We start from the raw sequence: 17,783 nt of genomic DNA on the forward strand, positions 1-17,783 counted from the left end.
ACAGTGCACTTCGCCCAAAGCTCATAAGGCCTTCACTCATCTCATTTACACCCCCAAATGACAGACAGTACTGTACCTCAGTGTGTCCTAGAACTTTGAAGCCACTCTGAGCTTTTAGCCCCAGCGCTGCTGTGACCGAACAAAGTAGAGCCTCCCTCAAGAAAAGAGTGAACAGCTCTGAAATCCGAGATGACAGCAAACAACATTAGTGCAAGCTGGACTGCGAGATGCAGCATGACAAGTCGGTGTGGTGCTGCGTGCAGGCACAGCAACTGAGACAAGCATATGAGAAGCTTGTCTTCGAGAATCTGCCGTCAGGCTTGCTCTGTCACTCATGGAAGGCAGCTCTAGAACTTTCCATGGTGGGCACAGAGTGTGAGAGAGGCTCTGAAGTTTGTGCTGGGCCTCCCACTGGGTTCTAAGCCAGTCAGCTCCCATCTTGTTCAGCTCTAACAACAGAGTGGCTGTCGCTAGAGCCTCACCCGGGGCGAGCTGACCTATTTCTTAGCCATGACACCAGTCTACCCAAGGAAGAAATGAGAATATAAATGGTGTGATGTGCTATCAAAGTTAAATCTGCTTCAAGTGGAGCCTTGAACGCTACTATGGGGATCAGAATCTGCTCTGTCAACTCTCATGATTCTTTAAAGTAAACTATTATAGGTCAAGCTGTGGTCTGCGGAAACGGATTACATAACCTCAACTGCTCATTTGTTAAAGATTAACAAACAGGTTTCTGACCACCTTTGTTGTGCTGAATTGAGTGTATAACAACTTACCTACATAGCAATACATAATATGGGTAAAACTTCACAATAAGATTGTATTTGTTAAAATAAGTTAAAACCTCTTCAACTCCGGAGACCCGCTGGCAGGTCCAATAGAGGGTGCTTCGTCGTGAAAAAAGTTTAATCAAAACATTTTCCAAGTCTCCATATACATAAATAAGGCATATTTGGTTTCATTTCAAAGCTTAGAATCTGAACTTTTCATAGGTAATTACTTCTGCATTTATATTACATAAAATAATAAAATAAGGCCTGAAAACATCTGCGTTGCAAATTAGCCAACAAAATATGCAGTCCAGCATGAAAATAATCCTAAACAAATCATTGGAAATATATTTTATCAACTATACATCATATAATTGAGAGGATTTCATGCTTTCTAATGACACCCAAGATAAGCTTCTAGTCCACTCAGAGGCCGAGATATTCTATGAAACAATAGGGGTGGTGCACAAACTAAAAAATTAGACTGAATGTCTATGGATGAGCACATCTGTGAGGGTTAAAATGCGTTAGAGCACCACCTACATTCCAGATCGATGCATTTGTAAACCTTTAGAAGAATATGACACACTAGTCGTTTAATGATACTTTTGGGTGCTTTTTAAATAGTCAAAATCAACTAGGCTTGGGCTAAATATTGAATGTTCACAATATTGTTGTGATAATTTTATTGGTGATAAATACATTAAATCAATATTGTAATGGGCTCTTAACTTGTCACTACATTTCCTAAAGAGCACATCATTAGACTAACTTCACGATTCTTCCTTGTAGGGCAGCACAGTTAATAAAAATAACATCAAATCAAAAGGAGTTTCACTTTTAGTTGAACTATTATTTGAACCTTTCTGCAATAGGCCATTATAAACCTTAAGGTGGTGGTGGTAAAATTAGAGTTGAGGAGGGAAAAAAATGAGGAAGAATGGGAAAGAAAAATCCCAGGTGATTGACAGTAGCAATATTACCTCCTCTATTTCTTCCCTGGGTGAAAGGGGTGCAGTTCAAAGCGGGCAGTAATTGAAATTGACAAACAGCAGCATTAGCCTGATCACACAGCCAACCTTGCGGCAGCAAAATAAAAGGTGAGAGCTGAGGACGACGAGAACAGAAAAGAGAGGAAGGGCTGAAGTGCTCTCTATGCTTCGCAAACACAGAGACAGATTAATCTTGTTCATGCATAATGCATTGCTGCGCTGTGTGTGATCGCATTGACGGCCGGTTATTAACTGTCACAGTGTGAAAACACACTCTGAATCAACAGAATTCGCATGCATATACAATCCACAGCTTACCTATTGCAAAAGACTGAAATAGTCTTCATGCAAAGACAATCAAAAAACAGTATTCTCTGACTGATAGTTTGCAGCATTCAAATTTTATGGATTACATACCCTAAAGTTGAGTTTCAAGACATACATCAGATGCTGATGCTATGTCACCAAGTTCATTAAAAACCAGTGAGCCTGCAGAGCTCAGCTCTGTCATGGCTGTTCGAGTATATTTAGGTCTACCAAGGGCCTGCAACATCTGGTCCCGAGGACAGACAGTTAACTCCACTGTCATCATCCCTTCACTGCTCTTTTAATTGCCAGTGCCGTGTTGCATGCTAATTCGTTAGGTATGCTAACTGACTAACACGGGCAAAAACTTGGAGTTTGGAGGTAGCTATGAATTGTAGGTATGTGTAAAAACTACATAACAAAATCGACAAGCCAGTGGGTTAAATGACTAGTCAACTAATGGATCTTAAGGAAGTCCTGCGTTCAAAACAAAGCTATATGATGCTCAATGGAATGAAGAAGAAATCCAGGGATTTTAAAAAGTGGACCATTTTTAACACTGCTTCTTAAAAAAACAACACTTGCGGCAAAACAACCTAAAACCCTAAACTCCAAAAAAGTTAGTCTGAAATGTAAATGGCAGCAATGGCTGAGCTTGAAGTCTACATTTTTACCCTATTTATTTTTTCTTAATGCATGTTTAATGCATATTTGTTGTTTTCTTGTGAATGATTCATGCATTAATTTTGTTATAAAGGATGTTTTTTTTTACTTCAAAATCTTTCATCAATGACAGACTATTCTCTGCTGGCGTATGAGACCACAGCTACCAGTCAAAATGTTTAGACAGTTTACACCTTGTCTCTTCAAGAACCTATCATATAAACAAACCTGGTGCAGAGATGGTGAAAGTGTATTTTCTGCTGTAAAGTGTTAAAAATGTTTTAACAAGACTTTACTTTCTAAAGTCCAAATTACTAAAAGTGCAGGAAATTGAAGAAACACTCATTTACATAAACTAGTCAACTTGGTTTTGGCTCTGTCAAAATCAACAAGTTGGTGGTTCGAGGACTAGACAACCATTGTGAGCCATCCCTAATGGATAAAGCACTCGTGGATGCTTTAGATGGGAAATACTTGCTCTCCAAGAATATGAAAGGTAGCTATATTTGTCATTTCACCTGGGGACAGTCCATGTTCTTTACCTATCCATTTGTGATGTGAGTGCCTAGATGGAAGGTGCCCTTTTATACCTTGGGCAGTAATACCTTCCTCTTTAGAAAACTTTAACTTCACCGTTATGGAAGCAAAGGCCACACAGGTTACAGATCACTGATAAAAGGCTTTGACAACTTAAGGATGACCTAGGATGACTCTCAAGACAACTCAAAGTAATCTTTGAGAGCCAAAGAAGGTGGATATATATTGTGTAGCACTTCAGGTTGTCTGGTAAGGGAGCTCTGAGGGCACATGGGAAATTTAGTCCCAGAGTGCAAAGAACATGTAGTGAATGGTTCAGAACTGACCTCTATGAACTTTCTGGAACTGACAACCTGAGTGCACACTCTCCAAACTCCAGAGAAAGCGAGTTGTTGTTTAGTGTAGTGTAGGACTGGGTGATAGGACGATGTAATCGGATATTGATGATACCTGTCAAATATTTCAACGCTGATTGCAATAGTCCTTGACAGACGATGATCGGCAATATGGGGAAATGACAAAACCATTGAGCCGGGAAGTGGCCAACTATACTAAATAGTACCCAAATAAATATCATGCACTTACATTTTTGGATACTCATCAAAATATTATAATGCTATAAGCATTATGGATTAAAGAGGCCGGTTGAGTCCATTTTCACTGCTGACATGTTCTTTGAATAGCATGAAACATTTCCCAGTTATATAATCTATTTTATAGTTTCAGACATGACTTTTAATAAATACAAATGTCATTTAAAAACCAAACTATAAAAGACAACTCTGTTGAGTTTTTCAAAGGATTTCATGCTAATATTAATAAATCAATAATTAATATGAATCCATTTCAATATTTGATCTTAAGGACATTTTTGTTTAAGTTTGAACATTGTTGTGCCATGTTTAGTCACTACTTGATGTCCAAGGTAATATTAGAGTACTGAAGTCCAACCAGTTGACAACCACTGGTTTAGTTTCTAAACGACTGAGAAAAGGTAATTTGGAAGAAATCAACTTTTCAGCACTGCATATTGATATTATAAGCAGAGAATGTAACAGTTTTTTTTTTAACCTAAAAGTAAACTCTCAAAAGTCCTTTTGAGTTAAAATACCAGAGTTGCCATAGCTACACGATATGAAGTCTTGAGGGCTAGTAGAATTTGTTTTCTTTCTTTTTTGGAGAACCAGAACAGGAACTAAACCTGTCAATACTTTATTCATATGAACAACTAAACTCACTCAAACATTCACACAAAACAGTAGCAATTCACAACCATGGAAATTTATGGAGCCTGGGTGGAAGATTCAACCCATGTCAAGTACTGTAGATAAAACTATGACAGATCATAGCAAAACCCACAGAGATGATTGGAAATAAGAGCATTGTCTCAGGAAGAGGAAGAGGGCTTTTCATACAGACGGCGATGAATTAAAGTGCTGTGAGAGGAGCCTATCTGATAAGGGAACTCTGGTGTCAAAGTGATCTTTCATTGTTCTTGGTGACATGCTTTTCCTCAGAGTCAAGTCCACAATTTGGCTCAATCCATCTAGATCCCTAAAACCAAATTCTTGAGTGAAAAAAGGGGCAACATTTATGGGACAGTTACAAAGACAATCCCAGTTTCACAAGTACAATGATCTGTATCACTACAATGCCGATTTGCAATCATGACTTCCATAAACTTTTTATTCAAGCTTTATTTGAATGGTGATGGCTCAAGGATCAATCCTTGCAGAGATCGAACCAGGAACAAGTAGAAGACCAATATATAGTTTTTTCCGATTAATCAGTTTCTGCAGAGTTTTTTCTTTTTTGCATTATTCTTCAATGTTCTATGTTACACATGGAGATTTTTTTGGACACTATTATAATTTTTTTGTATTGCTAAAACATTTGATTGCTTTGTCGGATCAACAACATTTTTCTTAGATACAGTTGACGTGATTGGGTACAAAACAAAAACTGTTTTTCTGAGCCACCTTTCTTATATTCAAAGATATATAATGTCAAACAGGAAAAGATGATAAATAGTACATTTTTGCCTAAATTCCTTTTGTGATTTTAAGCAGTTTCTTAGGCGGAGGGCCCCAGAATGCATTGCAATCTATATAAATAAAACATTTAAAAAAAAATCTTTACAATGATACCAAATATTTAACCCTCCTTGTTTTTTTGTTGAGTAATAAGCCTTTAAACTTTGGGTATGCCATTGAAACAGGACATCTTTAAAAATGCATTTCTATTAAATATATAAAGAAATGAGGATGAAAGTATCTTCTAAAAATATCTTTAAACAACCTTCACTGAATTAAAGTAAAAAATTGCATGGGGATCTTATGAAGTTTAACCTGTTGATACGCACCCCCTTTATGAGAACCGTGAAAATGACATACCTGAACTTAAATGGTTGTATTTTCTGGACCCTTTGGAGTATGGATGGTATCTTTTGAAAGAAGACACCTTGGGCTTTAGTTCCCATGTTTCAGAATTAATATATGTTGTTATTTTTTTAAAGTTAGAGAAGCTGAAGTTTATAGTAATGGAAATATTTTGTGCTGAACATGTTTTTATCATCTAAAAAAACAATAATAGAAGTGCCAAGATAACCCAGAAATACAATGTTCTCAGGAGGCACAAGTCTAAAGAAGTTATGTTTCAAATTTGAGGATGATCTAACATAAAATGAGGTTCCTGCAAGCTTTTTTTCCTCTGTAAAATTGCTGGAAGTATACAGAGTAAGATTAAGGCTCCGCCTTTCAAGACAAAACAAAATCTGACTGCACTGCTTGGCTATTATGAATAAAACTACGCCATATTTTAAAAAATAGACTTGAGACATGCTCATTTTGTTTATGAGACTCTAATACATATGATAATATACAGTTTTACAACATGAATGCTGCTCAGATTGCATAGTTTGTTGAAGAACGATGACGAAGGGCAATTCTTTCAGGCGAGATCTCATGTAAACAATGGAGAATATATCAATATTTCTCAGATTGATCACTTTTATGGACAAAAAGTGCTATTGGATGTTTTTCAATGAACGCTTCTCATGGACAGTTGACCCAAGTGTGGCAAATTGGATTCATCTGGCGATGGCGTTTTCAAAAAGGTATGAAGTCCCGTTTTGATATTGCATGTTTTCATTTGTACTCCTGGCACAAATAACTAAATGGCTGTTTCTGGAGCATTGCTATCGTGAAACAGAGATCGTATATCAATGCTAAACCCTTAGACCTTTGAAAAGATGTAACATTTGTTAACATTAATTACATTTATAGACGGTAAATGATATATTAAATGTAAGCAGAGTGACGTCACTACCGCATACGGTACAGGTTAATTCAGTAAAACATAGATGGTAAAAACCCTATTCTTGATGAGCATTTGTCTTCAATTTAATTTACACAATAAGCAACACTGCATAAGACATTTGCACAGTGTTTTTTTTTATTAAATATCTTCAATACATTAGGGCTCAAATTATTAGTTGACATTATCAACAAATGTAAAAAACATTTGTTGTGGAATTGTCCTTTGAAAATCACAGGTCGTAAGGAGCTTCACTTCACAAGATATTAAGATTTGTTATAAAACAAGCTAAAACATCTGCCAGCGCAGTATACAAGATAAAGTACATTCTCTGAAAACAAAGCTTAAGATCATATGGAATGTAACTCCTTATGAACCAAGAAACCAAACGACTCTTCGACAATGAAAATGTCAACTAATTGTTTTAGCACTAATGTGACATTATTTTAGAATACAACAGACATTTCAGGTGAAAATATTTTTTATTCTTTTTTTTATTATTTGAGAATTGAGTGGATTGTGGACAGTGGAAAAAAAAAAAAGAGGTGGAGCATGTCATTCGATTTTGATAAAAGTTTACAAAGACAAACATTTGTTTTCAGTGGAATGATGTGCACTCACAATAAGACCAAGAACGTTTATTACGAAATGTCAATATGGTCCATTTTTATTTTATGATGACTTCAAGCATCAGTGGAATCTAAATATTAGTTTGCAGCCCCTCACAGCTGCACTGGCATGGCAAAAAAGTCCATAGAAAGTGAAGGCATTTGTAAATGTCATTGGCATGCCGTGAAGTCTGTTCAGAGGCAGCCTGCCAGAGTGTGGAAGGAGACAAGTCCAGAGAGAAAAGAGGAAAATGAGAGACAGAAAGCACAAAGGTTTGCCAAAATGAGAGGAAATTCAATGTTAGGAGCTGGAGAGATGGAAAAGTCAGGAAGGGGAAGAAAGTCAAATAGGTCTTTGGAGACATGCAGAGAGCGTCTGCTGTGTCATTACCATCAGAGTCATTAGCTTTGGTCTGATCACTCCACAATACACAGGCGCAGCGGAGCACGTTTTCGACCCTCGAGAGAACATGTGAAAACATGCTCTCAAAAAGTAACACTTGTTTCGCCATTAAGTCGTAAAGAAGTCAGGAGTGAGAGGACAATTCCACTTGGACAAACACTTATGATCCCTTTCAATCCTCCCCTTCATGTATCTTCAGAACCCGTTTGTTCATCCAGTAATGACATTAGGTGGGTAAAGAAATCTCCAGGTCACAATCCAAAGAAATTGTCAAACAAGTAATTGTGTTTATGTTGATTAATTGTCTGTTTTAGGGCCTTCACGATCATGGCGAATAATTGTGACACAAATTGAATGTGTATGAATTAATTTATTCACTTTAAACTTGGAATCATATAATAACATAGGGACATAATTTCCTTTAAGGCTTTAAAAACTTGTAAAATATCATATATGAAAAGAATTACATTAAAATCAGTGACTGAACACAACTTCGTGAGATTCTCCCAGCTGCCCATTTCACCGTGCTTCCATTTTGGGCTTTGATCCTTGGATTTTTTTTATAGAATCAATTAGGAGACTAAGACAATGTGGAAACACAAATGGGCTTGTGGATGCATGCCGACACATTGTCCCCATTGTCCTTTTAGCATCACTGCCTACAATAAACTACACCATCATTAAGTCAATGATTGTGATTAATTTCTGATGATCAAATGTAAAACACCAGTGTGTTCTCCCCTCCACATAATCAGGATTTATTGGAAGAATTTGCAAACCGAAATTATTAATATTCAAAATGCCAAAAATAGAATGACACGCATGCTCCAATTTTAATGTGCATTCAATGCAGAGCCAAAAACACTATGTTTACATGGAAACCAGGAGAAGACTTATTGTGAGAAATCGACGTATTGTGTGACAGCAGCGTTCCAGTTTACTTACACTGTATAAACAGTGTACACTTTACTCACGTATTTTGTACATGCGGCTCGGTCAGTAAGCTGCTTTCTCCATAGTACATGTAAATAACAAACATGGCATCTGGGAAAACTTTACCATTTTATTCTCCATTGCTTAACTTTATTTCCAGATACTCCTGAGCTGTTGCAGAGTTTGTTTTCTTAACTTTCTATCACGACCTGCAGCAGAATTATGTTGAAATAGTGTGTTTTCCCTCTAAAAAAAACTACAGAATTATCCATTCCATATGCAGACGTAATGCCACCTCTTGGCCTTTATCTGTGGTGCAAGTGAGCACACAAAAGAATACATTGCTCGAAGACTGCAGACAATAACCCAGTGCATATCAGAAAACATATGATCACTCCTCTCTTTCAAAGATCACTCAGCATCAAGCATTTCACCCTTACAATGACTTATTAGGAAGCTTAGAACCAAACAGATGCCCATATGTATGTAGTTCATTCTTTAATATAATTTCATGTAATTATCATTGTAGATATACGTGTAACCCAAGTAATCAATTGTAACGTAAGCCTTAAGTTTTACCAACCAATCCCATATTAGTAGCTGTTGCTTTCCGCCATTTTCATCTGACAAGTGTTTGCTTTTTTCTAAAGAGTGTCTATGGGAGTGTATTTGAGTAGTTTTAAGTAGAATTTATAAAATAAAATATAGAAAAAACATTGCTGCGAGATCACTTATGTAAAGTAACACAAGGTAGCCAGAGAGAATACACAATGTACATTCACAGAACACTAATAAAGTGCCCGACATGGTCTTCTGCTTTTGTAGCCCATCCGACTCTAGGTTCGATGTGTTGTACATTCTGAGATGCTAGTCTGCTCACTACAATTGTACAGAGTGGTTATCTGAGTTACCGCAGCCTTAGTCTGGCCATTCTCTGTTAACCGCTCTTCAAAAAGGCATTTCTGCTCACTTGATATTTTTTATTTTTGGCACCATTCTGGGTAAACACTAGAGACTGCTGTACATGAAAATCCCAGGTGATCAGCAGTTACAAAAATACTCCCATTCATTCCTATGGGAAGTTTTGCAAAGTTTGTCAGTGCGAGCAACGGTAACTAAGAGGGGACGGAGCTTAGCGAATGGTCAACCGAAAGTCAGAAACTTTAATCTGATTTCAAGAATTATAATGTATTTGGTAACACTACTTTGTGGACTAAGAAAATAATTAGAATACAGTCCCTAATTTGTAATCGTGTTGCACCAAACACCGGTTAGTATATCATGTCTCAGCGCTCTGTGGGACAGATTAGAATTTTCTGTTAAATTAAACCTCTCAAGTCTTCAGCTCCCTTAAAAGAGCGGAAGCAAGTCCAAAGCAGCACTCGGTCCATCGATATACACGGGGTGTAAATGACACTGGTGGACATGTTGGCGACTCTTGGGAGGGCTGCTCAGCCACCTTGGGTTATGTACTGTAGGGCGTCATGTCTGGCTACTGTACCGCAGCCAAAAGAAATTTGGTCATGTTCCAAGAACTCTGCTGGAGACAGAGCAGATGTCTCTTGGTATTTAATTTGGAGCATGATATCCTAAGTCCCTTGAGGAGGAATGTGGTTTAGTATCCCAGCAGGGGGAAGGCCTCACCTGAGATATGGGCTCAAAGACAGAAAGGAGGGGAGAATTGGGAAGTGTGAAGAGATGCCAAGTTTGGAGCCTGCACGCTGGGGATGGCAGGTCTGCATGAGCTGCCGTGCCCGAACAGCTGGGCTTGCTCCTGAGGGAGCTGCAGTGGCACTGGCATCAAGCCAGTGGGAATGAGCTAAATATATACACGTACACAGTGTTATGCAAATAAAAATATGCAAATAAATGTGCATATTTGTACGTGTATTTTGTACTTACACAAACGGTGAGCACTGAGAACGGATACAAACTTGCATTCAATCCAGCATTAACAAAAACAAAACTACAGCACTTATTATTCTTGGTTGATGTTAATTGTAACATACTAATATATATATATTGTAAATAAAAAGTTGGCCGTAACGATGAAGTCTGACACTGAATCAGCCCAATCAGCGGGAGAGGGATAAAGAGGAGCCGGTGATGACAGTTCGAGAGAGAGAGGCTGTTTCTCGTTTGGAAGGATGCGTCCTCTGGAGGTTTAATTTTATTACATTTTTTTGTTGGGAATGCAAAAAAGGTTAACAATTGTATAAATGTAAGTGCATATAAATAAAAAAGGCATTGACAATACACAAATAATAAGAAAGACAAAAAAAAAATAAAAAATTAAACGAGACAGCCTCGATGAATTATGCAGCCGACAAATGCAACCTCCGGAGGATGCAGCCTTCCAAACAAGACACAACCAGAGAGACGAACCCGTGCTGTCTGTGTGTTTTATGTTAAGTTCAGTTATGTTGACTCTTCAACCGGTTCCCACCTCCTTGCCCATCTTTTACCCGTTACACATATGTTAACACTACTTTATGCATTATGAGCTAACAATGAACTTAAAAATAAAAGATTAAAAGGAATATTCTGGGTTCAATACAAGTTAAGATCAATTGACAACATTTACGCCATAATGTTGCCATAAAGTTCATTACAACTCAACTGCTTTTATTCAATTTGGAAAAATAAATACATTAAAAATAAAAACTTCTGTCTTGTCCCTTCATTTCTAGATTAATAAAATCTTGGTTATTAATGGCACTTACAATGGAAGTGAATGGGGCATTAAAATATTCACTGTTTCGAAGTATACACTAGATGTAAAAAAAAATAATTTTTATCATTATAAAAATCACTTACAAACATTTTCTGTAAAAAGTTATCAGATTTTACAACTTTGTTGCCATGACAAAGTTACGTCAGTGACCAATAACTAGAAGTTCATCCGCCGCACGTAGTCGACGTAACATTACAGCTCAAATCATACACAACTTTTAACAGAATAATTATTTTAAGTGCTTTTATAAAATTAATTCGAAAAAAAAAAAATTCAGCCTTTAAACCGTTCAAAACTTGGCCCCATTCACTTCCGTTGTAAGTTACTCATTGTAATTTTTTTTTAAGGAAAAGGGATGTTGAAATAAATTATTGTGGTAATCAACATTGTCACAAATAATGTTGATTGAGCTTAACGTAATAAACACAGAAAATTATTTTAATATTGTACATTTTATAAATATTGATTGGATGTCATAAAATATCGATCAGCACGTTATTTTATCGAAATATTTTTGAGACATTTGCATATATTTAAATTTGCCGACATTTAAATTAGAAGCCCAATAAGTGTGCTTTCCAATACACTCAGTTGGCCATCTGTTTAGAATTCTGGCATTGGCCAGAAGTGGGCGATATAACAATTACTGAAGCACCCTCACTGAGCTGAAGCGGCACAAGAGATGGTAGTCTAAAGTTACGTGTTAGAACGCAAAGTAAACGATTAGAAATGGCGATGTTTATTATGCAATTTCTCTGCATTTAGCATTGAAACGGGCTTTCATTCAAGCCGTCAAACCACAAAATGACATACTTGTAACTGAAAATACATTGTGTAGGCACTGTGAAAGATAGATGTTCACAATAGATCATCCAGTGACGGCTAGAGTAATAATCTTTGTCCTTTGGGTCTAATTTAATGGAAAACTATGCGTGTTGAGCTCCGTGGCACTTCAAAATGCTGACACTGAGCTTTGTTATGTGTTTGTACCTTTGTTGAAAATAAATAATTGTTTCTAATTTTAGAACATGCCATGTCATCTGCCAGACGCATCCAGTGTGCCACCCTCTTTAAATTACCCTGCCACTCACATTTTCACCAAAGTTGTGTTGAGAAATATGTTTGAAAAGACAAAGACTATTGTGCAACGAGCAGCCCAATTTATATCTGAAAAGAAATTCTGATACATATAGTTAATCATTGGGAAATCTTCCGATTATCGAAGCGTGAAAAAGGTGTTTATGTTGCACTTTATATGTTGTGAGTTTGTATGGCTGCTACCTTGACCAGGTCTCTCTTGTAAAAGAGATTTTTAATCTCAAAGGGACTTCCTGGTAAAATAAAGGTCAATAATATTTAATACATTTAGGCTTGATTCCAAAGGAATACACAAATTATAAAATGTATACTTTGAAAACAAAGTCACTTCAGATAAAAGTGTCTGACAAATTCACCAAAAGGGTTAAAAAAAAAAAAAAAAAAACAACAACAACATCCCATCAACGAATAATGTACATCTTTGGTCCTCTCCCGAAGTAAAAAGGTAAAAAATTGACTTTTACCCTTCAAATTCAGTAACCTTTGCAAAGTTTTCAATCAAATACCCTGTGATGAAAGTTATTTTCAAACTTCACATAAGAGAATGAAGGTGATAGAAACCATCTCAGCTTCGAAGGCAACTGTCATGACCTAAGGAAAAGGGTTTCTCCCCAGTTTCCCCAAATTCCTTAGCTTTAGCATGTACAAATGAACAGATGGTGGTATCCTCCGATGGGCATGTGACCAGCCTAATAGTGAGGAGTGGACAGATGTCAGTGAGTGTTACCATCAACAGACCGCAGGCCATCCAGCTGTTCATGAGCGGGTCAGAGGCATCAGGCCACTGTGGGAGAATCCACAGACCTCATGGCTGTACGACTAATCTTCCCATGAGAGTAGGATCATTGCGCCATGTTGCATAACATATTAAAAATAATTAAGCAGCTTCATTACAGATGAACAGATTAATCTGGATAAGGCCAACTAAGGGAATGTTTTTTTCTTAGGTAAATACAAATGGGACCCGAGCTGAATGTGTTAAAGGTTAATATGATTCCGTGAATACTATAGTAGAACATATAATTCTGGACAGAGGTCATATGAATATAACAGAGCCTAATTATACACATTCATATCCTCAACATCGACTAGTCGTTCAAACAAATCAACCGATTAGGTGATTATAAAAATGCACATCCCTAGTAAAAATTTACAAAACTAAATTGGAATGACAAAATGTAAAAAAAAAACAAACAAACCCTAACTTAAAAATGAAATATTATAAAAACCATGCCTGGAAAAACCTTGAATAAGTCACTAGTTCATCTATAAAATATCAAGGTTAAATGACCCTCGGCATACATTGGGAGTGCCATTCTTGTAAATTTACACTTTACACAAGAAGTACAGATAACCCACTTAAGAGAGCGTGAAGAGAGAGATGGAAGAGAGAGCCGTCGTAATGAACAGCCATTAGGTTCAGAGATCAGGGTGATTAACATTGTGTCTGATGAGAATATTAGTGCTTCGTCTTTGATTAGAGAGCAGCACCTTGCCTCACTCAGAGAGGGGCAGGTGTTCCTCCTGCTCATCACTGTGCAACACTGAGAGCCTTTTGAGTGGGAAGAACGTCTCTTGAAGCCGTGTGGCAGCACAGATTAATATTGAAAGGAATTCATAATATTGCACGAGGCGGATTTCCAAATATATTCACAGTCCTGGACAGTAAGCTCCACTTCCTTGTGTCCATGAATATGAATGAAACACCGGCAGGGTGAACAAATGTCTTAAAGAAAAGAATCAACATGGAAAAATCCAGTAGTTGTTAGTTCTTACATGCAAATGCAACAGACATAACATTCAACAGAAAACCAGTGTAAGATGCTGTGGTTTAGTACAGTGGCTCTCAACTGGTTTTGCTTCAGGACTCTTTTGCTTCAGTTTTTACATTTGACATCAAAAGGCAACCCCACACAGTACCAAAATTATTTATTGTATAAAAAGCAAACAAAAATGTCCTTAAATTAATATGAAATGTATTAATATTACTATGAATTCATATGCCATATAACATACAAAATGAACATCATGTCCTGTAGGCTGAATAAAAAAAAATAAAATACAAAACATTCGAGTTTCTAAATGCCTCATGAATTTTTATTGTTTCATGCACTCGACAGAGAATAATTAACCGCACTTTATTTTAAATTAATTGTAGTTGATAGGGACTCACTTTAAAGCTTAATAAAGGAACCAAAATTGTCAAAAGTAGTCCATACGATGTGTTCATCAATTTGAAATTCTTCGGAAGGCATACAAAACATTTATGAGAATTTATCAGTGTGAATTCTTGACATTTATTAGTGTATTAGAAAAGGTAAATTCAAAAGGCATGCATTTTTAAAACGAGAACTTGCGTTCATTTTATGCATTAACACAATGGTCCTAATAAAGTGCTAGGCATGGTCTTCTGCTGTTGTAGCCCATCCGCCTCAAGGTTCAACATGTTGCGCATTCTGAGATGCTATTCTGCTCACTACAATTGTACAGAGTGGTTATCTGAGTTACCGTAGCCTTTCTGTCAGCTCAAACCAGTCATTCTCCATTGACCTCTCTCATCAACAAGGCGATTCAGTCCAGAACTGCAGCTCAATAGCTGTTTTTTGTTTTTGGCACCAAAAGTAAACTATATTAACTATTGTGCATGTAAATCCTAGGAGATCAGTAAGTACAGAAATACTCAAACCAGCCCGTCTTGCAACAACAATCATGCCACGGTCGAAATCACTAAGATTCACTGACATTTTTCTCCATTATGATGGTTGATGTGAACATTAACTGAAACTCCTAACGCATATCAGCATGATTATTTTGCATTGCACTACTGCCACACGATTGGCTGATTAGATAAATCACATGAATAAGTGTACAGGTGTACCTAATAAAGTGCTCAATGAGTGCATGTCTTCCACATAAAAATTTAAGTCATGCAGGATTGAAATGACATGGGGGTGAGTAAATTGACAATATTTTCATTTTTGGGTTATCTATTCCTACAAGTTAATAAGAGCTTACACTTTGCAATGTCATAGTGATACATGTAAACAAGTTTTATTTTGTACATTGTGCACTTTGAACTAAGAGTACACTACATGAGAAGAGTATAAAATTACCCATTTTGCTTTTAGCACTTAGCCTTCAATCTTTGTCTGAAAATGCAATAAAGAAAGGTCAGAGGCATGACAAAGGTATGACCAGTATGGAGTCCAAAAATAGACCACAATAACCAACGTTGAGTTATCCTCGGCTCAACCTGCGCCAACATCTCGCTGACATAAGGCTCTTTTTTTTCAGCCTTTTTTTAACAGTAGTGTACAAGCTGCCTCAGCAATATTCTCTAACTGAGGGCAGCCATATTGACACAAATGCAAAATGGACCCTGAAACCGGAAAACCCAACCAACATTAGGGCTGTGTCGATACAATCAAATATTGATATATTGTGATATTTTCTCATGATATTGTATCGATACTTCTGTATCAATGTATAAATATTTATATTCAACTATATGTATATTAATATCATGTAAACACACAACAATCTAGGTACAAGGTTACATACAAATTAATTTAATAAGCTTACAAAAGAGACAAAAATGTGATGTTTCGATCTACATACTCCTCATCAGACATCAGTATATAAATTAAATGCACTCAAATCAATTGGAATTGATGTGTAATCAAATCAAATAATGATATCGTGATGTATTGCAAAATATCAAATCGTGACGTGTATTGCAATACGTATCGCATTTTGAGGTGCCAGCCACTGCCAGGCGATACCCAGCCCTAACCAACAATTAAAATGTTACTTGCACTGCCTCCTTTCAATTATGGATGTACAATATATCTACCATATTTGTAAAGCACAAATATGTTTTCTATTTTTGTATATCGGTATTAGTATGCCGATGTTGAAATCAGATAAAGACCATAGTTTTTCAGTTCAAAAAGAACACCTTTGTTCTATAATACATAGCTTCCATATGTTCAAAATAACTTAACATTCCATCAATAACATTTTCAGCTCTGTTTAACTCATTTTAAATCTATTCTAATGGATTCCGCATATTTTGCCCCATTTGAGCAGAAAATGTGAAGGTTTATCGGTACCATCCATCAGTAGAGTTGAAAACATTTTGATGGCCATTTCTACTTAAAGAATGAGATTTCAGGAAGTGCGAACAGTATTTATATATTATTTTGGTTCAAAAACAAGCACAATTGAGTAGACTAATAAACGTGGCTATTATATCGGTTATTGGCCAAAACAAACATTATTTGGTACCAGTTTTGGCCAAAATTTAAATATGGTCTTTCAATAAAGCCATTGCCACAAGCCTATCAGTGATGAGAATGTGTTACGAAGTCTTAATATACAACATTAATTGAAGGAAAATATCGTATTGAAAATATCTAACATACATTTGCGAGCGATGCAAGCCAAAGCAGGTAAAAATAAAAATTAAGCTATGAAAAAATAAGCTCGCAATATTTAGTTTAATTCCTAGATGGCAAAAAATACAGCTAGGAATCAATTTGAACAGATAGATTTGCCGAACAAGCCCTTTCTATGTCAGCGTCTGAGACAAGGCATGAATTACCTTCAATATCAGCAAAGGGGAGGGCCCGGAGCAGCTGTGCCGGCCACCCATCATTCCACATGGCCATTAAGATCCACTAGGCTCTCAAATCTCCCACCATCAGCCTGCCACTGCTTTTTAATGAGACCTCTGCCCAGTACTCAGAGATTTGAAATAGTCACTTCAAATCAAAGAGGAAAAAGGTATTTGGGCTGAGTTATGGTAAAGATATTAGAAGGATGTTGTACTATACACACACACACACACACACACACACACACAATTCATTTTAGGTCACATAACAAATGTAAGCAAGCGGAATGAGACATACTGTTAGTGACCGCTGAGAACACTCATGTTTTATTCATGCTGGTGCCAAGGTCCAAAGCCTCCCATGATCATGGAAACATTTGATGTGCTCATTAGATTTCAAAAAGGTCACTTCATTTCCCCCACTCTAACTGCACATGTATAATTTCCCTACTGAGGGGATCTGTAACCTTTTTAAAGGCAGCTGCCGAGTGCCAGCCCTGCTGTGTATGCAGTCTGGGGCCGGGGAGAGACTTTGTTCAGGGATCAGTTTGCCCTGAAGCCTTAGAGGACATGGGCAACTCAACCTTAGACCAGCCTCTACAGACCACTCCAGAAACATTACACAGCTACTCAACGCAACAGCAGTGAATATCACTTTGAGATGGGTACTAGAATGTATTCCAGGAATCAAATACAGATGTTTTTAACCTAATTAAATATCAATGTTTTTAACCACAGGGTTTTGGGATCGAACTAAAAACTTGCCGTCCCTTTGTGAATATATTTACTTTGACATTTAGGCATTC

The 17,783-nt window shown here is 36.9% G+C and overlaps 1 protein-coding gene across 2 annotated transcripts in view; it reads right to left on the reverse strand.

Moving 5' to 3' along the window:
* The window catches only part of rabgap1l (RAB GTPase activating protein 1-like), a 114,199-nt gene that overhangs the window by 46,134 nt on the left and 50,282 nt on the right, over nt 1-17,783 (reverse strand). The gene's annotated exons all lie outside the window — the stretch shown is intronic.

The sequence above is a fragment of the Xyrauchen texanus genome, chromosome 50 (assembly GCF_025860055.1).
Source record: "Xyrauchen texanus isolate HMW12.3.18 chromosome 50, RBS_HiC_50CHRs, whole genome shotgun sequence".
In the NCBI taxonomy this organism is placed as follows: Eukaryota; Metazoa; Chordata; class Actinopteri; order Cypriniformes; family Catostomidae; genus Xyrauchen; species Xyrauchen texanus.